This window comes from Erinaceus europaeus, chromosome X (genome assembly GCF_950295315.1).
Source record: "Erinaceus europaeus chromosome X, mEriEur2.1, whole genome shotgun sequence".
In the NCBI taxonomy this organism is placed as follows: domain Eukaryota; kingdom Metazoa; phylum Chordata; class Mammalia; order Eulipotyphla; family Erinaceidae; genus Erinaceus; species Erinaceus europaeus.
In genome coordinates, this window is record NC_080185.1 from 72,849,635 (window position 1) to 72,871,450 (window position 21,816).

The 21,816-nt window shown below is 38.4% G+C and overlaps 1 protein-coding gene across 1 annotated transcript in view; it reads left to right on the forward strand.

Moving 5' to 3' along the window:
* NEXMIF (neurite extension and migration factor) overlaps nucleotides 1-21,816 on the forward strand; it is a 191,622-nt gene that overhangs the window by 75,452 nt on the left and 94,354 nt on the right. The gene's annotated exons all lie outside the window — the stretch shown is intronic.

Sequence of the window (21,816 nt, forward strand, 5' to 3'; positions counted from 1 at the left end):
ACTGATGGGGTGGCCTGATAGTGACTAAAGAGTCATTATTAAAGTATGGCAGTCCTTTGCCCTTATTCAGATTTTGTAGTCCTTACTTTGATAAGGTTAGCTTTGGAGTGACTGAGGGAAGTGTAATAGGAAGTAGGTGAGAATGGTATCTAGGTCTAAGTAGACACTGTTTCATTAGGTACTTTAAGGTGTCTTTTTTAGGTCTTTCTACTTGCTTGCTTCATTTTTTGACTCACTGGAAACTATTGTGCACTTTCCCTTTAATGTATATATTTTGCCCTAATTTATGGATACATGTGTACGTCTGCCCTATCTCATGGGACCTGATCTATATCTAGGTTTTAAGGCTTTGCTAGGAAGTGGACCACCCCAAATGGAATTAAGGAGTCCTATGAGAAGGGAAAGGTCTCACCCGAGTAATGAGGCTGAAGAGTTAACATTCCACGACTGACATCTCTGGACACAGTACGAATGAAGCATGCCGAGGTGGTACTCATTGCATTGAATAGGTTGGGATGAGCAGATGCAGTGTCAGTTGGTATGAATTGAGAGAAGCATTCAGGAAAGTGAGCCCCACCCTAGATTTTCCAGGACTGGGGGAAATTTGGACTTTATAAAGGAAGCAGGAGGTTCCTGCTGTCTTAGGGTTTAAGAAGGAATAGATAGTTATTGCTATAGTCAAATTATTTGGCATTTGGATTGACATTGAAAATCCCATTGTTAAGATTTGCTGTATCATACACAAATTGTAATTTGTACTTTGATGTTATTTACGTATATCTGTATTTTATAAAGTAATGCTACTGGTTGCTTCTGCTCTTCTGGGCTAAGCTTTTAGGAGAGTCAGCATTTCAAAAAATCGGCTTATAGTCTGTGTATTAAGAATTTTGAGACATTAGCTCAATTTTCTCCCTCTCATATTAATTAAATAGTGATTTATATGACTACAAGTAAATAGGAGTGTACATAAACACCATTCCCAATACCAAAAGGCTGTGTCCCATCCCTCCCCCCTCTTCCCCCCACTTCCCCCTTCTTCTCCCCACTTCCCCCCACCAAACTACCCCTACCTACCCCACTTTTTCATCTTTTTCAACTTTAGATCTTGCCTAGGTGTTAGAAAGAAAGCACTCTTGACCACTATAACTTCAGTCAATCACTAATCCTTTACTCTCTTCAAATTGTATTTTCAGAAAAGCACTACTAGGTCATTTTAATGAACTGTTAAGAGAGATTCAAAACCAAATCTTTAATGTTAATCAGACTAAAAAGTAGTTAAAAGAGAGGCAGTACCATTCCATTTTCCCCCTCTTGTGATGTCTATCCACTTTTACCTCGAGAGATAAGATGTCTCAGACTGAGACTTTTGGGGTCAACTCTTCTAAGTCTTCATTCTCTGTGGATAAAGAGATATGGAAATACCCTAAAATTGTGCTGAATTTTTCAAGAGAGAAAGCCTTTAGTTTTTACCAGCTCCTAAAAGTAATCTCATGATCCAGACTGGTTAAGAATCTAGAATATATGTTGTATCTGATTTGTATCTTCTTGCCTGCCTGTAGCTGTGAGTCCTTAGACACATTAAGCACTCAGAGTTCCAATTGAATTTATTATAGGTCACAGCCTATTCTTAGTGGTTGAAAGAAAGGGGAAGGCAAACAGGCTTTGACTAATACTGGTCATTTTCTCTGTAGGTATATTTTTCTCCCCAGAGCCCTGCTCAGCTTTGGCATGTGGTAGTGCTGGAGAGTGAACCTGGGACCTTTAGTTCTTCAAGCATAAGAGGCTTTTGTCATTCCAAAAGGATTTTTAAACATAATTTTAACTCATAAAAGTAAGTCTCCCCAAAGACAAATTAGAAACTAGTGGAAAATGTAAATAGCAGAAGACCACTCATGTTCTAAATATTCATACACTCCTGTTAGTTTTGTTGTTCACTTTTTAATAATGTCTGTTTTTTTATTGATAGTACAGAGAGGAATTGAGAGAGAAGTTGGAGATAGAAAGGCAGAGAGATACCTGCAGCTCCGCCTCACCGTTTATGAAGCTTCCCCTCTGATGGTGGAAACTGGGGGCTCAAGCCTAGGCCCTTGAGCATGAGAATGTCAGTGCCCAGCTGGGTGCACCGCCACCCAGCCCCTTCTTCACTTTTTGAATATTTTTAAAATTAAAATCTTATTTTTTCAGAATTCAAAATGAATTTGTTCATTAAATTCTGAAAAGCAACACAATAGAAAATGAAGTGGTAGATATATCACATGCTAATCAGAATTAAATTTTTATCAGCTTTACTGAAAATTCACAGGTAAATTGCATATATTTAAGGTGCACATAATATGCATATTTGATATGCATATTACTTTTGGTCGAGATACGGTGTGGAAAGGGAAGAAAGAGGGCAAGAGTGAGCTGGAGAAAGGAAAACATCTGAAAGGTGTGATTGAAGCAGGAAGTGAGTCCTTGCAGGTTTTCTTGATTATGGAAAGAAGGAAGCTAAAGTTACTAGAAACCTTCACCTAGCATGGCTGACAGCAGTGGTTAAGTGGTTAAATCACCGGATGTGAAGCTAGAGACATGTGATCAAGTCCCTTGAGTCAGATGTCTCTACTCAAACTCTTTCATCTTTTTCAATTTTAGATCTTGCCTAGGTGTTAGAAAGAAAGCACTCTTGACCACTAAAATGTCAGTCAATCACCAATCCTTTAAATTAAAGTTTTTATCAGCTTTACTGATAATTCACAGGTAAGTTGCATATATTTATGGTGCACATAATATGCGTATTTGATATGCATATTATCATTATGAAATGATTGCAGCAATTCATCTCACTCAACAACTTGCATATTATCTACATGAAATGGTTGTTGTTTCTGGATTAAATATATTTTCTTTTTTTTAAGATTTATTTTTAAATATTTATTTATTCTCTTTTGCTGCCCTTGTTTTATTGTTGTAGTTATTATTGATGTTGCTGTTATTGGATAGGACAGAGAGAAATCGAGAGAGGAGGGGAAGACAGAGGGGGAGAGAAGGATAGACACCTGCAGACCCACTTCCACCACCTGTGAAGTGACTCCCCTGCAGGTGGGGAACCAGGGCTAGATCTGGGATCCTTATGCGGGTCCTTGCGCTTGGCACCACGTGCACTTAACCCGCTGCACTACCACCCAACCCCCTAAATATATTTTCTAACATACAGTACACACTAAGATAATATTACTAATTGGATCACACTTTATTTTTGTTGTTCTACTTGACTCTGCTTCAGCCATTTGGAATTCTTTCAGTTGATGTTTTGCTTTATTGACAGAACTTCACTGATACAGATTTTTCTGTTTGATTTTGATAATTTTACTTGCTTTCCGGCATTTGAAGATAGTCCAATTTCATCTTACATAGTTCCTGATCTACTCCTAAAATCACTTATTTTTTCAAGAATACCTGCTCCTTGTACTGGGAAATGGTATTGGGACATCAAATTAAAAAGCTTCCCCTTTTAATATTTTGGGCCCCTTTATCAAAAATTAGATGTCCATAGGTGTGAGGGTTTTGTTCTGGGCTTTCCATTCTGTTCCACTGGTCTGTGTACCTATTTTTATTCCAGTACCAGGCTATTTTCATGATGATGGCCTTATATAGTTTGAGATCTGGGAGTGCGATGCCTCCATTTCTGTTTCTTTTCCTCAAAATTCTTTTGGCAATTCTAGGTGTTTTCTGCTTCCAGATAAATGATTGCAGTTTATGTTCTATTCTCTGAAAGAAGCTTGGTGGAACTTTGATGGGTATCACATTAAATTCGTATATAGCTCTGAGGAGAATGTTCATTTTGATATTTATTCTTCCAATCCATGTGCATGGGATGTCTTTTCACTTGGTATCATTTTCTGTTTCTTTGAATAGTGACTCATAGTTTTCAGTATACAAGTCTTTCACTTCTTTGGTCAACTTTATTCTTAGATATTTTATTCATTTCATTGTGAATGTGAATGGGAATGATTTCTGGATGTCTTCTTCTTCGGACTTAGTGTTTTCATAAAGAAATACCACTGATATGGGGGGTCGGGCGGTAGTACAGCAGGTTAAGCACACATAGTGCAAAGTGCAAGGGCCAGAGCAAGGATTCTGGTTGGAACCCCCTGGTCCCCACCTTCGGGGGGGGGGTCACTTCACAAGCGGTGAAGCAGGTCTGCAGGTGTCTATCTTTCTCTCCCCCTCTCTGTCTTCTCCTCCTATTTCCATTTCTCTCTGTCCTATCCAACAACAATGACAGCAAAAGGAACAATAATAATAACCACAACAATGATAAAACAAAAAGGGCAACAAAAGGGAAAAAATGGCCTCCAGGAGCAGTGGATTCATGGTGCAGGCACTGAGCCCCAGCAATAAACCTGGAGGCAAAAACAAAAAAAGAAAAAAGAAATGCCACTGATTTTTGTAGCCTGATACCTTGCTGTATTGCCTAATAATTTACAGTAGCTTTTTGCTGGATTCTTTAGGTCTTTCTATGTATACTATCATACCATCTGGAAAGAGTGAGAGTTTGACTTCTTCCTTTCCAATCTGTATTCTTTTGATTTCTTTCTCTTGTCTGATTGTTATGGCAAGAACTTCCAATACTGTGTTGAAAAGTAATGGTGATAATGGACAGCCCTGTCTAGTCCCCGATCTGAGGGGGAATACTTTCAGCTTCTGTCCGTTGAGTATGATGTTGGCTGTAGCTTTGCTGTATATGTATTCCACTATCTTGAGGTATTTTCCATCTATTCCCATTTTTTGTAGTGTTTTGAGCATGAATGTGTGTTGGATTTTGTCAAAGGCTCTCTGAGTCATCATCTTAACTCTGACACCTCCTTCTGGTAGTCTTATTATTTGAATGTCATTCCTTCTGATATCATACCAGGTGTCTCTGTTGATTTCATTATTCTTTGAAGTCTTTTCTAGATCACTTACTATTTTATTTGTGTTTCCTGCTTCATCTTCTGTTTTTATGATTCTGTTTTCCACCTTCATAGTTCTGCTTTCTAGTCTCTCCAGTCTGTTAACTCAGCAATTGTGTTTCTGTTCTCAACATCTTTGGCTTTCAATTCAGATATTTGTTGTTTTTTTGTAACTCCATTATCATGCTCTGATACTCAGTTACTCTGGAAGATAATTTGGCTAAAGCAGTTGATAGCTTTATTTTTGTCTCTTTACTTTCATCCTGGTTTAACTTTCTGCTCACTTGAGGGTTACACTCTGTTCTATATCCTTTGAGTATTTTTTCTGTTGCTTTCTTCAGTTCCAAGGAAATCTCTTGGAACACTATGAGGATACATTCAGGAATTTTACCTTCCTCTGATTTACTTAAACTTTTTCCAGGGCTTCTGTCCTGCTTAGCTGGTAAGAAGGGAGTGGTAGAGAGGACTTCTTTCTGTCTGTCCATTCTGATTAGAGCAGATAAGACAGTCTTCAATAGTTACTGGGCTTCCACTGCAAATGTATACCATGTTAGGTTATAGGTGCTGGCTGTGGCTAAAATGTCTGACAATAGGTCCTTGTGGACTGGGGATTGCTGCTTGAAATGTCCAGAAAAAGTCAGGAAAGAGAAGTTGTAGTTCCCTGTAGGGGCAATATTCTTCACTGAATGATGTTGCTATTTAGGCATGGAGAAAGATGACTTCTGGGCTATTGGTTTCATGACCCATGAAGCCAGGCACCTTGTGATATGTTTCAGAAGTGAGTGGTGCTTTTGTTCTGAGGGTGGCACCGTTGCCTCTGGTAGCTGAATGGTAATGTGGGAGTAGCTGCTACAGAGACTGGTAGGTATCCTGTGTTCAAATTGTAGAGAGAAACAAACACATTGCTCAAGTCAAAAATACACTTATGCCATGTATACACTAAAAAGAAAAGAAAAGATAAAACATAACTACTACAGTAAAAGGAGCACACACAGAAAAGGAATTAACAGACTAACAAAAGAGTACACACTTTCAATAGGAGACAAAGAGATAAACAGGAAACACACAAAGAAATAAGGTCAAAAATACAAATATGAGTTTACGCACATGCATACACTCAATGATGGTAGTGGTGTTAGGCCTTGTAAGAGGCAAGCAAGAGACTAGTTTTTTTTAGAGACTAGTTTTTTTTTTTTTTTTATCAGCTGAGTACATGGTTGGTTAGCAGAACTTTCTCCAAGTTCCAAAGTAACTTTATTTTTTAATTTTTTATTTATTAAATGGAAAAATTGACAAGACTATAGGATAAGAGGGGTATATTTCCACATAATGCTTATCCCCAGAGCTCCACATCTAATCCCCTCTCTTGATAGCTTCCCTATTCTTTATCTCTCTGGGAATATGGACCCAGGATCACTGTGGGGTGCAGAAGGTGGAAGGTCTGGCTTCTGTAATTGTTTCTCTGCTGAACATGAGCATTGGCACATTGATCCATACTCCAAAATTGTCTCTTTCTCTAGTGGGGCAGGGATCTGGGAAGGCAGAGCTCCAGGACATATGGTGGGGTCCTCTGCCCAAGGAAGATGGGTTGATATCATGGTATCATCAGGAACCTGGTGGCTGAAAGAGTTAAGATATAAACAAGAATATAATTGACTAACCATGAACCTAAAGGAAAGAATATTGCAGATGAAGATTTGAGTTTCCCTTTAGGAAAAAGTTAGTAGGCCTATTTTAGGTATATTCCATAGGGCCCATGACTTTACTAGTTATTGCTTTTGCCTGATATCCAATACACAGGTGTACCAGGTTATTGTCTGGGGAGATGATGTCATGGCTGGAAAAAGGACTAGAAAGCTGTATTAGGGAAGAGAGTAGCTCCCAAATATGGGGAAAGGATATAAATATTGTTAACTGTAAAGCCCACTGCTTTTTTCTGGGGCCCATATTCAGCACAGAAGCCTATCTTACCTCTGCATCCCTGTAGGTCTGAGCTTACATTCTATGGTCATGGCTAGGAACATCCCAGGCTGCAATAATTTCAGGACACATCTTCCTCAGGTGTTAGGTAGAGTGTGTTGTCCAAACTCCCTTTGGAGAATGGAACATTCCCTACCATTATTGATCCACATTGAGAGCAAGGTCCTATAGGGGCCCACAAAGGGGTCCATTATGTTGTTCCTTATGGAGATGACCAGTGATAGTGACAAGGGGGATCTTCTATAGGTCTAGGCCCATCATGTCTGTGTAGGAACCCCAGGATTCCCTGAGTAGGGCCCCAAGTGATGGAGTGGCCTGGTAGTAACCAAGGAGTTGTCATTAAAGTATGCCAGTCTTTTGCCCTTATCCAGCTTTTGTATCCCTTACTTTGTCTGATAAGGTTAGCTCTGGAGTCATTGGGGGACATGTAATAAGAGGTAGGTGAGGAGGGTATCTAGGTCTAAGTAGAAACTGTTTCATTAGGTACTTTTTTAAAAGATATTTTTTCTTCTCTTCCTGGCTCTTTTTAAAAATTATTTATAAAAAGGAAACACTGACAAAACCATAGGATAAGAGAGGTACAACTTCACACAATTCCCACCACCAGAACACCATATCCCATCCTCTCCCTTGATAGCTTTCCTACTCTTTAACCCTCTGGGAGTATGGACCCAAGGTCATTGTGAGATGCAGAAGGTGGAAGGTCTGGCTTCTGTAATTGCTTCCCCACTGAATACGGGCATTCACAGGTCAATCCATACTCCCAGCCTGCATCTCTCTTTCCCTAGTGGGGAGGGGTTCTGGGGAATCAGAGCTCTAGTACACATTAGTGGGGTTGTCTGTCCAGGGAAGTCTGCTTGGCATCATGCTAGCATCTTGAATCTGGTGGCTGAAAAAAGAGTTAACATATAAAGCCAAATAAGTTGTTGACTAATTATGGACCTAAAAGCTGGAATAATGCAGATAAAGAGTTGGGGAGGTCTCCATTTTGTAGATAGCTACTAGGCATATTTTAATTATTCCAAAGGGCCTGTAACTATACTAGTTATTTTTTCCCCCTGAGCCTGAAATCTGATATGCTGGTGGATCCAAGTTATTGCCTGGGGAGATGATGTCATGGTTGGAAAAAGGACCAGAAAGCTGGATCAGGGAAGAGAGTAGCTCCCAAATATGGGAAAGGTGTATAAATGTTGTTGACTGTAAACCCTGTCGATTTGATGTCATCTGGGGGCCATATTCAGTTTAGGAACCTATGTGACCTCTGCATCCCTGTAGATCTGAGCTCACATTCTGTGGTCAGGAGTAGCAATGTTCATGTTCCATGCTGCCCCAGTCTCAGGACCCATCTTCCTCAGGTGTAGCATAGAGTATGTTGTCCAGCCTCCCTTCAGAAGATGAAACATTCTCTACCATTGTTGATCCAAGTTGAGGGCAAGGTCCTATGGGGGCCTACAAAGGGGTCTTTTTTGTTGTTGCTGATATAGATGACCGGTAACAATGGAGAGAGGGATTTATTTGAGGTCTAGACCCATCATGTCTGTTTGTGAATCTCAGGACTCCTTAGCTAGGGCCCCTGATGATGGGGTGGCCTGATAGTGACTAAAGAGTCATCTTTAAAGTATACCAATCTCTTGCCCTTATTCAGCTTTTGCAGTCCTTGCTTTGATAAGGATAGCTTGGGAGTAAGTGAGGGAAGTGCAATAAAGTAGGTGAGGAGGTTAAGTCTAAGTAGACACTATTTCATTATCAACTTTATACTGATTCACTGAAGACTATTGTGTACTTTTGCTTTTAGGTATATATTTTGTCCTAATTTATGGATACATGTGAACATATGCCCTATCTCATGAGACTGGGTCTATATCTAGGTTTTGGGACTTTGTTAGGAAGTGAACCCCGAACCCCCTGGGATGGAATTAGAGAATCCTATGAAAGGAAAGATCTCACCCAAGTAATGAGAACAGCAGAATATATTTTATTAGAATTTACCAAAAGATGATGTCAGGTGGTGGTACACCTGGTTGAGTGCACATGTTAAGATATGCAAGGACCCAAGTTCAAGCCTCCAGCTCCACCTGCAGGGGGAAAGCTTTTGCAAGTGGTGAAGCAGGGCTGCAGGTGTCTCTTTGTCTCTCTATCTCCCCCTACTTTCAATTTCTGGCTGTCTCTATCCAATAAAGAAAGTTAATAAATAAATTTAAAAAAATAACTTACCAAAAGATCTTGGTCAATTCCTATGGAATATGTTAGTAATTTTTTTTCATTTGTTTTCAATCTGAAGTAACTGTTATGTCTAGATTTGTTCCATTTATATTGTGACTTCATTATTCTATTTTCTTAAAGTGTACAGGTACATAATTTTTACAGATGATGACAAAGAAATATCATTTGAAGGTTCACTTCATGTAAAGATCTACCTACTAATATTTTCATGATAACATGAAAATTTTCACTGTGACTTATCAAATAAACTTGAGCTACTTGAAATAAACAGAAGATCTGGGCAAACATTTTTCCCAAGAAGTTATAAAATGGCAAACAAGTACATAAAAAATATTCAGTACCACTAATTCTTAGGATAATGCAAATAAAGACCATAATAAAATGACACCTCATACCTTTAATATTGGTACCATCAATAATACAAGAGAGATAAAAAATATTGGCCAGGTTGTGGAAAATGTAGCATCCCTGTACACTGATATTGATTTGATCACTGTGAAAAGAGAATGGGGTTTGGGTGGTGGCACATCTGGTTGAGCACACATGTTACAAAGTGCAAAAACCGGGCTTCAAGTCCCTGATGCCCACCTGCAGGGGGAAATATTCACAAATGGTAAAGCAGGGCTGCACAGGTCTCTCTGTCTCTGTCCCTCTCTGTCTCACCCTCCCTTCTCAATTTCTGATTGTCTCTATCCATTAAATAAAAGATAATGAATTAAAAATTAAAAAAAAGAGTATGGAGATTCATCAAAAAATGAAAACAGAAAACAGTATGGAGGTTTCCGGGGGTGGGGGGGGAACTGGTATTATACTATGATCTAGCAATTCCATTTTTGGGTATTTATCTGAAAAATTAACTCAAATTCTTAAAAGATGTAAACATGCATTGCCATGCTCATTCTAGTGTTATTCTCAATAGCCAAGATATGGAAACAACTTAGATGTCAGGGGAGGAGGCTAAGTTAAACTAGTGACATAAAGGCAAACAATGTACGAAATCAATTTTTTCCCTACTTTATTGGAAGCTATTGGATTCCAGTATAGTTGTTGATAAAACCTTTTATCTCCCCTTGATAGGTGTCTACAAGACACTCTCTCCCACAACCTAGGTCTTTTTTCAATCATCATGTCTCGGGATTGCAACACCCATACCTTTTACTCTTTCCTCAGAGTGCTTTGTTTTCACGCAGCACATCAAAATTGGACAGTTTCACCTTGTTTTCCTTTACTGTCTTTGCTTCTTAATTTCTGTCTATGAATGAGATCATCCAGTAATTATCCTTCTATTTCTGTTTTATCTCACTCAATGTTATACTTTTGAAATCTGTCGAAGATGTGACAAATGAAATGCCTATTGGGGGAAGAGGACCTCTCTTTCATTGCTTATAGAAATGTAAATTGGTCTGTCTTCTGTGGAAAAATTGTTCTATCCTCTGAAGGTTCATTAGGACACTAGAAATGGATCTACCATATGACTCAGCAATTCTCCTTGGGATATATACAAAGGAAACAAAGATAAGTCATATGCACACCTATGTTCATAGCAGTCAGCCCAAACTTGAAAACAACCCATATGCCCAACAACATATGTGTCACCAGGAAAGCTATGGTATATATATAGTCTATATGTGTATTTATATGTATACTATGCTGAATAGTTTTCCACAGATAGGCCAATTTACATTTCTGTCAGTGATGTAGGAGAGTTCCTTTCTGTCAATAGCCTTTTTAAAAAAAAACAGAATACGGCTCAGCTCAGCTTACAGTGGAGAAGGAGACTGGACCTGAGACCCTGGGCATGAGTGTCTTTTGCATAAATATTATCCCTGCTCCACTGTCCCCATAGCCACTTGAACACTGGTGAGTCTGCCTGTTCTGATATATGACATTTTCACTGGTATAAAGTGGTATCTCACTGTTATTTTTATTCCCCTGATCAACAGTGACTTTGGAAGTTTTTATATTTATTTATTTATATATTGCCTCCAGGGTTACCACTGGTGCTAGGTGGAGCACTATGAATCTACTGCTCCTGGTGGTCATTTTTCCCATTTTATTGGATAAGACAGAAAAAAAAATGAGAGAGGAGGGGGAGATAGAGAAGGAGAGAGAAAGATAGACACCTGCAGACCTGCTCCACCACTTGTGAAGCATCTTCCTTGTAGATGGGGAACTGGGGACTTGAACCCAGATCCTTGTGCAGGTCCTTGCACTCAGTACTATTTGTGCTTAACTTGGTGTACCACTGCCTGGCCCCAAGAATTTATTTTTTATTTATAAAAAGGAAACACTGCCTAAACCATAGGATAAGAGAGGTACAACTCCACACAGTTCCCACCACCAGAATTCTGTATCCCCTCCCCTCCCCTGATAGCTTTGTTATTTTTTAACCCTCTGGGAGTATGGACCCAAGGTCATTGTGGGATGCAAAAGGTGGAAGGTCTGGCTTCTGTAGTTCCTTCCCCGCTGAACATGGGCGTTGACTGGTCAATCCATACTCCCAGCCTGTAGGGAAAGACTCTGGGGAAGTGGAGCTCCAGAACACACTGGCCTTTCTCTTTCTGGTGTGTCTTACCCAACACAATATCTTCACGTTCTGACCACAATATTGCAAAAGTAATAACATAATCACTTTTAACAGCTGCAATATATATCACCACTTTCTTAGCCATTCATCTGTGGTTGGGTATCTGGGCTGCTTCCAAGTCTGAGCTATTTACAGACCAGGCTGGTATGAACATAGGTGTGCATATGTCTTATCAGACAGGTGTTTTTATTTTTCCTAGGTATATCCCCAGGAGAGGGGTTTCTGGGTCATAAGATAGGTCCATTTCTAGTATTCATGTTTTAATTGGGGATGATTAGTGGTTTACAGTAAATATTGTTGTTGGTACATATGTGAAGTTTCTTAATTTAATCCAAAACACTCTCACCTGCAGCCTAGGTACTCTTTCACCATCGTGCACCAAAAGCTGAAAGCCTGCCCCCACCCCCAACACCCAGATTCTTTTTCTTTGGTGCAATACACCAAACCCAGACCAAGTTCTACTTTGTGTTTCCCCTTTCTGTCCTTATTTTTCAGCTTCTGTCCATGAGCGAGCTCATCTAGTTTTCATCCTCTTTCTGCCTTATCTCACTTAACATGATTTCTTAAAATTCCCCATATATGATGAGGTAAAGAAGATGAATGCATCATTCTTAATAGCTGAGTATGATCCATTGTGTGTATATACCACAACTTTCTCAGCCTCTCATCTGTTGTTGGACCCCTAGGTTTTTTTCCAGGTTTAGGCTATTACAAATTGTGCTGCTATGAACATAAGCATACACAAATTGTTTTGGATGGGTGTGTTTGGTTCCTTTGGATATATGCCCAGGAGAGGAAGTGCAGGGTCATAGGGTAAATCCATTTCTAGCCTTCTGAGAATTCTCCAGACTGCTCTCCACAGGAGCTGGACCAATTGACATTCCCACCAGTAGTGCAGGATGGTTCCCTTACCCCCACAGCCTCTCCAGAATTTATTGATATCCTTTCTGATGTATGATGTTCTCACAGGAGTGAAATGGTATCTCACTGTTGTTTTTATTTGCATTTCTCTGACAGTCACTGACTTGAAACATTTCTTTATATGTCTGTTGGTCTCTTAGGCCTCTTTGGTAAATATGCTGCTTATATCCTCTTTGTAGTTTTGGATGAGATCTTTTTGTTGCTGTTGTTGTTCAGTTTGGTGAACTCTATATATTTTGGTTATTAACATTTTGTCTGATGTAAAGACATCAGAAATGCATGTAAAGATCTTCTCCTACTATGTAAGGAGTCTTTTTGTTTGGGTAGTGGTTTCTTTTGCTGTACAAAAGCTTTTTGACTTGATGTAGTCCCATTTATTCATTTTTATTTTTGTCTGTCTTGAAATTGGACTTTTGTTATTGAAGATGCCTACAAAACTTAGATGAATAACTTGGGTCCACCTGCATATCAGAGGTCATGCTCAGGAAAAAAACTAGTATAGTCATGAGCCCTTTGGAATATAACTAAAATAGGCCTACTAGCTATCTTCAAAACGAAGACCCCAAATTTTCATCTGCAATATTCCAGCCTTTAGGTTCATGATTAGTCAACTATTTGTTTGGCTTTATATGTTAACTTTTTTTTTTCAGACACCAGGTTCAAGATGCTACCATGATGCCAACTAGACTTCCCTGGGCAGACAACCCTGCCAACGTGTCCTGGAACCCTGCTTCCCCAGAGCCCTGCCCCACTATGGAAAGAGAGAAACAGGCTGGGAGCATGGATTAACCTGCCAAGATCCATGTTGAGAGGGGAAGCAATTACAGAAGCCAGACCTTCCACCTTCTGCACCCCATAATGACCCTGGGTCCATACTCCCAGAGGGGTAAAGAATAGGGAAGCTATCAGGGGAGAGGATGGGATACGGAGTTCTGGTGGTGAGAACTATGTGGAGTTGAATCCCTCTTATCCTGTGGTTTTGTTAGTGTTTTCTTTTTATAAATAAAAATGAAAAATGTACATGAGTATATAGTAAAATATATTTCATTTCCCAGAATAAAATAATTTATTTTAAAAAACTTAGATGAAAAGGGTTCTGCCAATATTTTATTCCATGCCTTCAATAGTTTCTGGTCTAACATCTAATTCTTTGATCCACTTGGAGTTTAGCTTTGTGTGTGGTGAAATGTAATGGTTCAGTTTCATTCTGTCTGATATATGGCATGTAAAGATCTTCTCTCAGTCTATAAGGGTCTCTTTGTTTGGGTGGTGGTTTCTTTTGCTGTGCAGAAGCTTTTGAATTAGATGTAGTCCCACTGGCTTATTTTTGTTTTAGTCTTTCTTGGCATTGGATTTGTATCACTGAAGATGCATATCAAATTTAGATTGAAAAGAGCTATTCCAATATTTTTCATGTAAATATTTGATAGTTTCTGGTCTAACACCCAAGTCCTTGATACATTTGGAGTTTACTTTTGTGTGTGGTGAAATGTGATGGTGCCGTTTCATTCTTCTGCATGTTTCAACCCAATTCTCCCAGCACCATTTGTTGAAAAGATTTTCCTTTCCCCATCTAATATTTTGGACCCTCTTATAAAAATTAGATGTTCATAGGTATGGGAGCATTTCTAATGCTCTGTCAAATCTTCAGACTGTTTTCCATTGGGATGGGACCAACTTATATTCCCAACAGAAATGTACAAGATTCTCTTTCTTCTCTCAGCCTCTCCAATGTTTAGTGTTTCTGTCTTTTCTAACGTATAGCATTCTCTTACTGTTGCTTTTATTTGCATTTTTTCTGATCATCAGTCACTCAGCATTTTTTCATATGCCTTTTTCATTGACCCTTTGCATTTCTACTTTGGAGAAGATTCTGCCCATGTTTCCCCCCCCACATATTTTCCAAGGAGTTGTTTGTCCTTTTTGTTGTTGTTGTTGAGTTTGATAAGTTCTTTGTATATGTTGGTTATCAATCCGCTGTCATATGTATGACATATAAAGATTTTCTCCCACTCTATGTGGGGGTCTCTTTGTTATGATGATGATTCCTTTTGCCTTGCAGAAGCTTCTCAGTTTGATGTAATCCCATTGGTTTATTTTTGCTTTTGCTTTTCTTGTAACTGAGTTTGAATAGGTAAAGGTGTTTCTAAAACTTATATGGAAGAGAGTTCTACCTATGTTTTCCTCAAAGCATCTGATAGTTTCTGGCTTGATAGCTAAATCTTTGATCCGTTTGGAGTTTACTTTTGTATATGTTGAGATTTGGTGGTCCAATTTAATTCTTCTATATGTTTCAATCCAATGTTCCCATTTGTTGAATAAACTTTTTTTATCATTTTATGTTTTGGGCTCCTTTATAAAAAATTAGGTGTCCATAGATGTGAGAGTCAATTTCTGGGCTCTAAATTCTATTCCACTAGTCTCTGTGTCTGTTCTGGTTCCAGTGCCAGGCCATTTTGATTATAGTGGCTCTGTGGTGTGTTTTGAGATCAGAAAGCATGATGCCTCCATTCTTGTTCACTTCTCTCAGGATTGGTTTGGTTATATCATGATTATTTTCTGTCTCCAGATAAATTTTTATATCATTTGTTCTATTCTCTGGGGGGGGAAATGGTGGGATTGCATTACATCTGTGTATGACTCTGGGTAGAGTAGCCGTTTCATGATGTTAATTCTTCTTATCCACGAGCATGGGATGCCTTTCCATTTCTTTATAGCTTTTTCTATTTCCTTGAGAAGTGTATCATAGTTTTTAGTATAGAGAGCTTTCATTAATCTTGTTAGGTATTATCTCTAGGTATTTATTTCTGTTGTTATTGTGAATGGAATTAATTTCTTTATTTCTCTTTCCCCTTCTTCCTCCTTCTCTTCTTGTTCTTCTCTTCTCTTTCTCCTTCTCCATCACTGGCTCCTCCTCTTCCTCCTTCTCCTCTTCCTCCTCCTTCTTCTCTTCATTTTCTTCTATTTTGGTGTTTGTATAGAGGAATGTCACTGATTTTTGTATGTTGATTTTGTAGCTTTCCATCTTACTGTATTGCCTAATAATTTCTAGGAATTTCATACTGGATTATTTTGAATTTTCTATAATACAGTATATTTAAATATAGTCACCAGAGCCGCAGAACTTATTCACCTTTTAAATGCAAATTTATCATCTTTTGACTAACACCTTCCAGTATTCCCAGCCATCCACGCTCTGGAAACCACCATTGTAGTTTGTTTCTATGGATTCACTGTTTTCCTTATCACATATAAGGGACAGAAAACCTTTGAATGTCATACATTAGACTAAGGACAAATAACCAAAATACATGAAGAAATCATTAACCTCAACAATAAAAAACAAACAATTCCATTGAAAAATAGGGGAAGAATATAGGTAAAATATTCTCCAAAGAAGAGATTCAAAGGACCAACAAGCATATGAAAAAATTCTTGGGGCCTGTCAGTGGCACACCAAGTTAAGCGCAAATCGTACTGAATGCAAGGACCTGCACAAGGATCTGGGTTCAAGCCCCCAGCTCCCCATCTACAGGGAAGATGCTTCACAAGTGGTGAAGCAGGTCTGCAGGTGTCTATCTTTCTCTCTCCTCTATCTCCCCCTCCTCTCTCATTTTTTTTTCTGTCTTATCCAATAAAATGGGAAAAATGGCCACCAGGAGCAGTGGATTCATAGTGCTCCACCTAGCACCAGTGGTAATCCTGGAGACAATATATAAATAATATAAAAACTTCCCAAAGTCACTGTTGATCAGGGGAATAAAAATAACAGTGAGATATCACTTTATACCAATGAAAATGTCATATATCAGAACAGGTAGACTCACCAATGTTCAAGTGGCTAAAACTAGTGTTTTAAAGGTGTGTCCATTCTTTCAAAAATATTTATTGTTTTTTCGCTGCACCACTCTGTTCAATACCAAAATGTTATTTTTCAATGGGAGAGGAGGATCAAAATTGGGGGTGAGAGTGTTCTGCCAACACTTGTCATGGGAAAATTAGAAATTGTACACGTGTCAACAACTGTACAGCAAACCACTAAACCCTCTCCCAATAAAATGATAAAGAAAATGAAGTAGTGAACCACTGCAGCTTTTTTATTAGGGAGATTAGGACTATGCAAAGAGAAATTTTGAAGAAAGTGCTTTTCTAACAGTATAGAAAATGTTTTGAAGGGAGAGAGAGAGAGAGAGAGAGAGAGAGAGAGAGAGAGAGGGAAAGCCCTTGCCTTAACTCAGTTGTGAGACCTTCCATAAGGTCCTGTTAGCATTGAATGAAAACATAAAAGAGACTGGGGAGATAGCACAATGGTTATGTAAATGAGCAGTTCTCTGGTCTTTCTGTATCTGTCTCTCTTTCTAAATAAAATAAGATAAAATAAAATATATTTTAAAAAGATATAAGAAATTAAATGTGGGAGTCGGGCTGTAGCGCAGCGGGTTAAGCGTAGGTGGCGCAAAGCACAAGGACTGGCATAAGGATCCCGGTTCGAACCCCAGCTCCCCACCTGCAGGGGAGTTGCTTCACAGGCGGTGAAGCAGGTCTGCAGGTGTCTATCTTTCTCTCCTCCTCTCTGTCTTCCCCTCCTCTCTCCATTTCTCTCTGTCCTATCCAACAACAACAACAATAAAACAACAAAGGCAACAAAAGGGAATAAATAAATAAAATAAATATTAAAAAAAAGAAAAAAAAAGAAATTAAATGTGAGGACTCCAACAGGTTTAACACACACTATGACTCTCCATTTACTCAGATTTAAGACCCAGAAATGATTGTGCTTTTGACAAAAATATGGCAGTATCCTTAACTCTTAGACATTTCCCAGTGATCCCAGAAGACTTTATTGCAGTTAATTTTGACAGATAAAAAACTTATCATTCATTTTCATGATGAAGCTGAAAAGTAATATGAAATGAGAAATCTAAGTCATCACTTTAATTATATAACTACCTAAGATCTAAAAATAAATCCTACATCTGTCTGATTTGTGAAAAGTATGTGGTAAGGTTAAATCAAACAAGTATGCATTCTTTGTAGAAACACTGATTAAATTGAGTCTTCCTGATTAACGATTTAAATTGGCATGATTCATTCCATTAATGTGAATATTCTGTGCCTTCTGGTGGTCTCTCTGGAAGGGCAAAGCAGCTCACTGACAGCACAGACTAGAATATTGTCAGATGAGCCCCAGAGCTCACTCTACTTTGTTTAGAATTTAAAACTAGTAGAAAATTCCCTGAGGCACTATGACAACACAGGAAGGTATGAAATTTCACTTATGAAGTAACATGTAGTTTTTTTTTATTTGATAGGACAGAGAAATTGAAAGGGGAGTAACATAGAGTTTAAAAATAGGAAGCCAGTTAAACATTCAAACTCAGATGGCTCTATAATTATTTCATGAAAAGTATGTATTCAGTCATATATTGTTGGTTAATTGGTTTATGTCAATTATGCAGTCTTTCTTATGTTGTTGTTAGATTTGTTTCACATACATTAGACACAACATAAATAGATAAACTAGATAAAGGAATAGAGACTATGTATTTCCTTTATTCCTTCAGGTTAATCCTGGCATATGACTAAATATTTAAAGATAATACAGTATTTGAGAGTATTAAAATCTTTTTTATTTTTAAAATATTTATTTATTCCCTTTTGTTTCCCTTGTTGTTTTTTATTGTTGTAGTTATTATTGTTGTTGTTATTGATGTCATCATTTTTGCATAGGACAGAGAGAAATGGAGAGAGGAAGGGAAGACAGAGAGAGGGAGAGAAAGATAGACACCTGAAGACCTGCTTCACCGCTTGTGAAGCGACTCTGCTGCAGGTGGGGATCCAGGGGCTCGAACCAGGGAAGTATTAAAATCTTGATCCATAGCACTACTCTAAATCTTTACACAATTTTGGATTTCACAACTGAGTGTAAATGTTGACTTACACCAGCAAAAGGACATTATATTCACATTACGTTGTTCCCAGAGATACTATCTATATAAATCACACATGGTGCAAACTCTTTTTTTTTTTTTTTTTTTGCCATTTTTTTCGATTTTATTGGCTAGGACAGAGAGAAATGGAGAGAGGAGGGGAAGACAGAGGGGGGAGAGAAAGATAGACAACTGCAGACCTGCCTCACCACCTGTGAAGCGACCCCCGTGCAGGTGGGCAAATATATACTTATCAAGTGAAAAACTGCCTGGCTTTCTTGGGTTTTCCACTCAGACTTTCCAGTTAAACTTACTGAGCTTTGAATGTTTCTACATACATAGAACAATAATTCCTCCTTTGACAATTGTGTGTCATGACTAAATACAATAGCATGTCAATATTCCAACAGTTTATTGGATGGGTAACAGCCCATTGTCCATTTTATTAGGATAATGAATCTCCCTTTCTGACTAATGGACTCAGAAACTCTGGTTTTGAGTAGCAGTATCCATGACCAATACTGAGATAATATTAAATTTGAAAATGCTGTGATTATAATTTGCATGATGCCTTTACATATGCATTGCCATTTACAGGTAAAAAAACGTGTCACATTTGATTTATCTACTAACTTATCATGTTATCTCATTTGAGTCTCACAGTTTATTTAAACGCTGGAGCTCACACCTGGACTGTGCGCATGGTAAAGCACACACCCAAACTGGTGATCTATCTTATCTCTCTGATCCTGGGGACAATATTTTCCAATGTTTTTTTTCCTTCTGCATATTATTTTATACATCTTCCTTTTCTTTGTTTGTTAGTTTGCTTTGTTTAAAATCAAAATAAACTCAGGGAAATCTGGAGGTTCTGAATTGTTTACTTTCTTTTTGCTTAATTATGACTGTACTTAAAGAATCTCAACTGAATGATGTAATTCTTTGCTAATTGTATTCTCTCTCATTTAATCTCATATTTTCACTAGAAATTTTCATCCTGTTATATTGTTTGACAATAGGTGAAGTTGATAGACCAATATTACCAGTAGTTAAAAATCAAGGATTACACTTAGATTTGTATTTTATTCATAACCACAAGCTTTCCTAACTCAACCACCCACTCACTGATTCTTCTTCTTCTCCTCCTCCTCCTCCTTCTCCTCCTCCTCCTCCTCCTCCTCCTCCTTCTATTTTTTTCTTATTATCTTCATTTATTGGAAAGAACAGCCAGAAATCAAGAGGGGAAGGGAAAATAGATGGGGAGAGAGACAGAGGGACACCTGAAGCCCTGCTTCACTGCTTGCAAAGCTTTCCAGGTGGGGACTGGGGGGCTCAAACCAGAGTCCTTGCACATTGTAACATGTGCACCCAACCAGGTGCACCACCACACGGCCCCTACACTGATTCTTCACATTGGGACTTAGGGCTGCTATTCTGAACTTGAAGTTGAAATATTTTGCTTCTGCTCCTAGTTCTTCTATGGCATAGAGCAAGCAATTAAAGTCTCTGGGTTTCTGTAAAATTGGATAAAGTATAAAGTTTCTATGAAAACAATCACCTTATATCTTCATAATTTTTTCTTTTATACTAAGTTTTTCTTTCTCCTTTTTCTTCTTCGTAAAACTTGATCTACCTCTGTAGCTGAAACCTTTCCTCTCAAACCTTTCCCTACCGTTCCATTGTTGTATTGTACTATGTAATATTTAACTACTACTGTAAAGTACATTTAAATGTTATATCAACCAGGAAACAAAACCAATGGAGGTAAGATATGGTTATGGAAAAGAAAATCTCCCTGAATAAAGTAAGAATACAGTACTTGACATCATCATAATTAACTGATCCATTTTTATATCGTCTTTGAATGAAGATAAATATTATTTTTACATTTTTACCAAGGACATAACAATATAATCCATTATCTTCAAAGTAGTATGAAACAATCAGAATCCAGATTAAAATTTTTAAATAATTTGATAAAAATGTATTTCCTGAGTGGTAGAGTAGAATGCCCCAACATCCCTTCTGAGAGTGGGACAGTCCCTACCATTACTATTGTTTATGGTGAGAGGCTGAAAAGCCCACAAGAGGGCTTATAATGACATTTCTTTTTTTTATTTTTTATTAGTCGTTTAATAATGATTAACAAGATTATAAGATACCAACGGTATAATTCCATACAGGTTCCATCACCAGAGTTCCATGTTCCATGCCCCCCAGTGGAAATTCCCCTATTATTTATTCCTCTGGGAGTTGAACCAAAATTCTTGTTGGGATGCAGAAGGTGGAAAGTCTGATTTCTTTAGTTGCTTCTACACTGGATATGGATGTTGTCCTCTGGAGAGATGAGACTTCAGGACATACTGCTTAGGTCATCTGCCCAGAAAAATCAGGATAGCATCATGGTAGCATCTACAGTTTAGTGGCTAAAAGGAAGTAATATATAAATCAGTACAACTTGTTTCATAAACAGGAACCCAAAGGTAGGAGAAGAGCAGATGTGACTACGGGTCTTCATGTGGGAAGAAGCTAGGAAGTCTATTTTAGGTATGTTTAAAGGGGTCCATGGCATTCATAATTTTGCCTGAGCCTGATAGCTAATATGCAGGTGGACTAAAAATATTGTCTGGGAAGATGGTGTCAGAGTTGAGAATTGGGCTAGAAAGTTGGGTTAGGGCAGAGAGTAGCTTCCAAACATGAATAAAATCTATGAATAAAATTAACTGTTTACGTGGTCCAGGAGGTGGCGCGGTGGATAAAGCACTGGATTCTCAACCATGAGGTCCCAAATTCAATCCCCAGCAGCACATGTACCAGAGTGATGTCTGGCTCTTTCTCTCTCTCTCTCCTCTTGTCATTCTAATGAATAAATAAATAAACTCTTTTAAAAAATAAAAATAAAAAAAAAAAATTAACTGTTTATCCCATCAATCAGACCCAGGGTCCATATATATTCATATTATCACAGGATCCTGTATAGTCTCTGAGTAGTTGTCAGTCTGAGCTCACAGGCCCTGGTCACGGATAGGAACATTCTAGGCTGCACTCATTTCAGGACCAGTCTTCCTTCAATGGTAGAGTAGTCTGACCCAGCCTCCCTTTGGACAGTGGGACAGCCCCTACCATTGCAGATTTACAGTGAAGGTAGGGTCCTAGAGAAGTCCACAAGAGGGCTTATGATAACATTTCTGATTGAAGTGACCAGTGATGGTGAAGATAGGGATCTAAGAGAGGTCCAGAC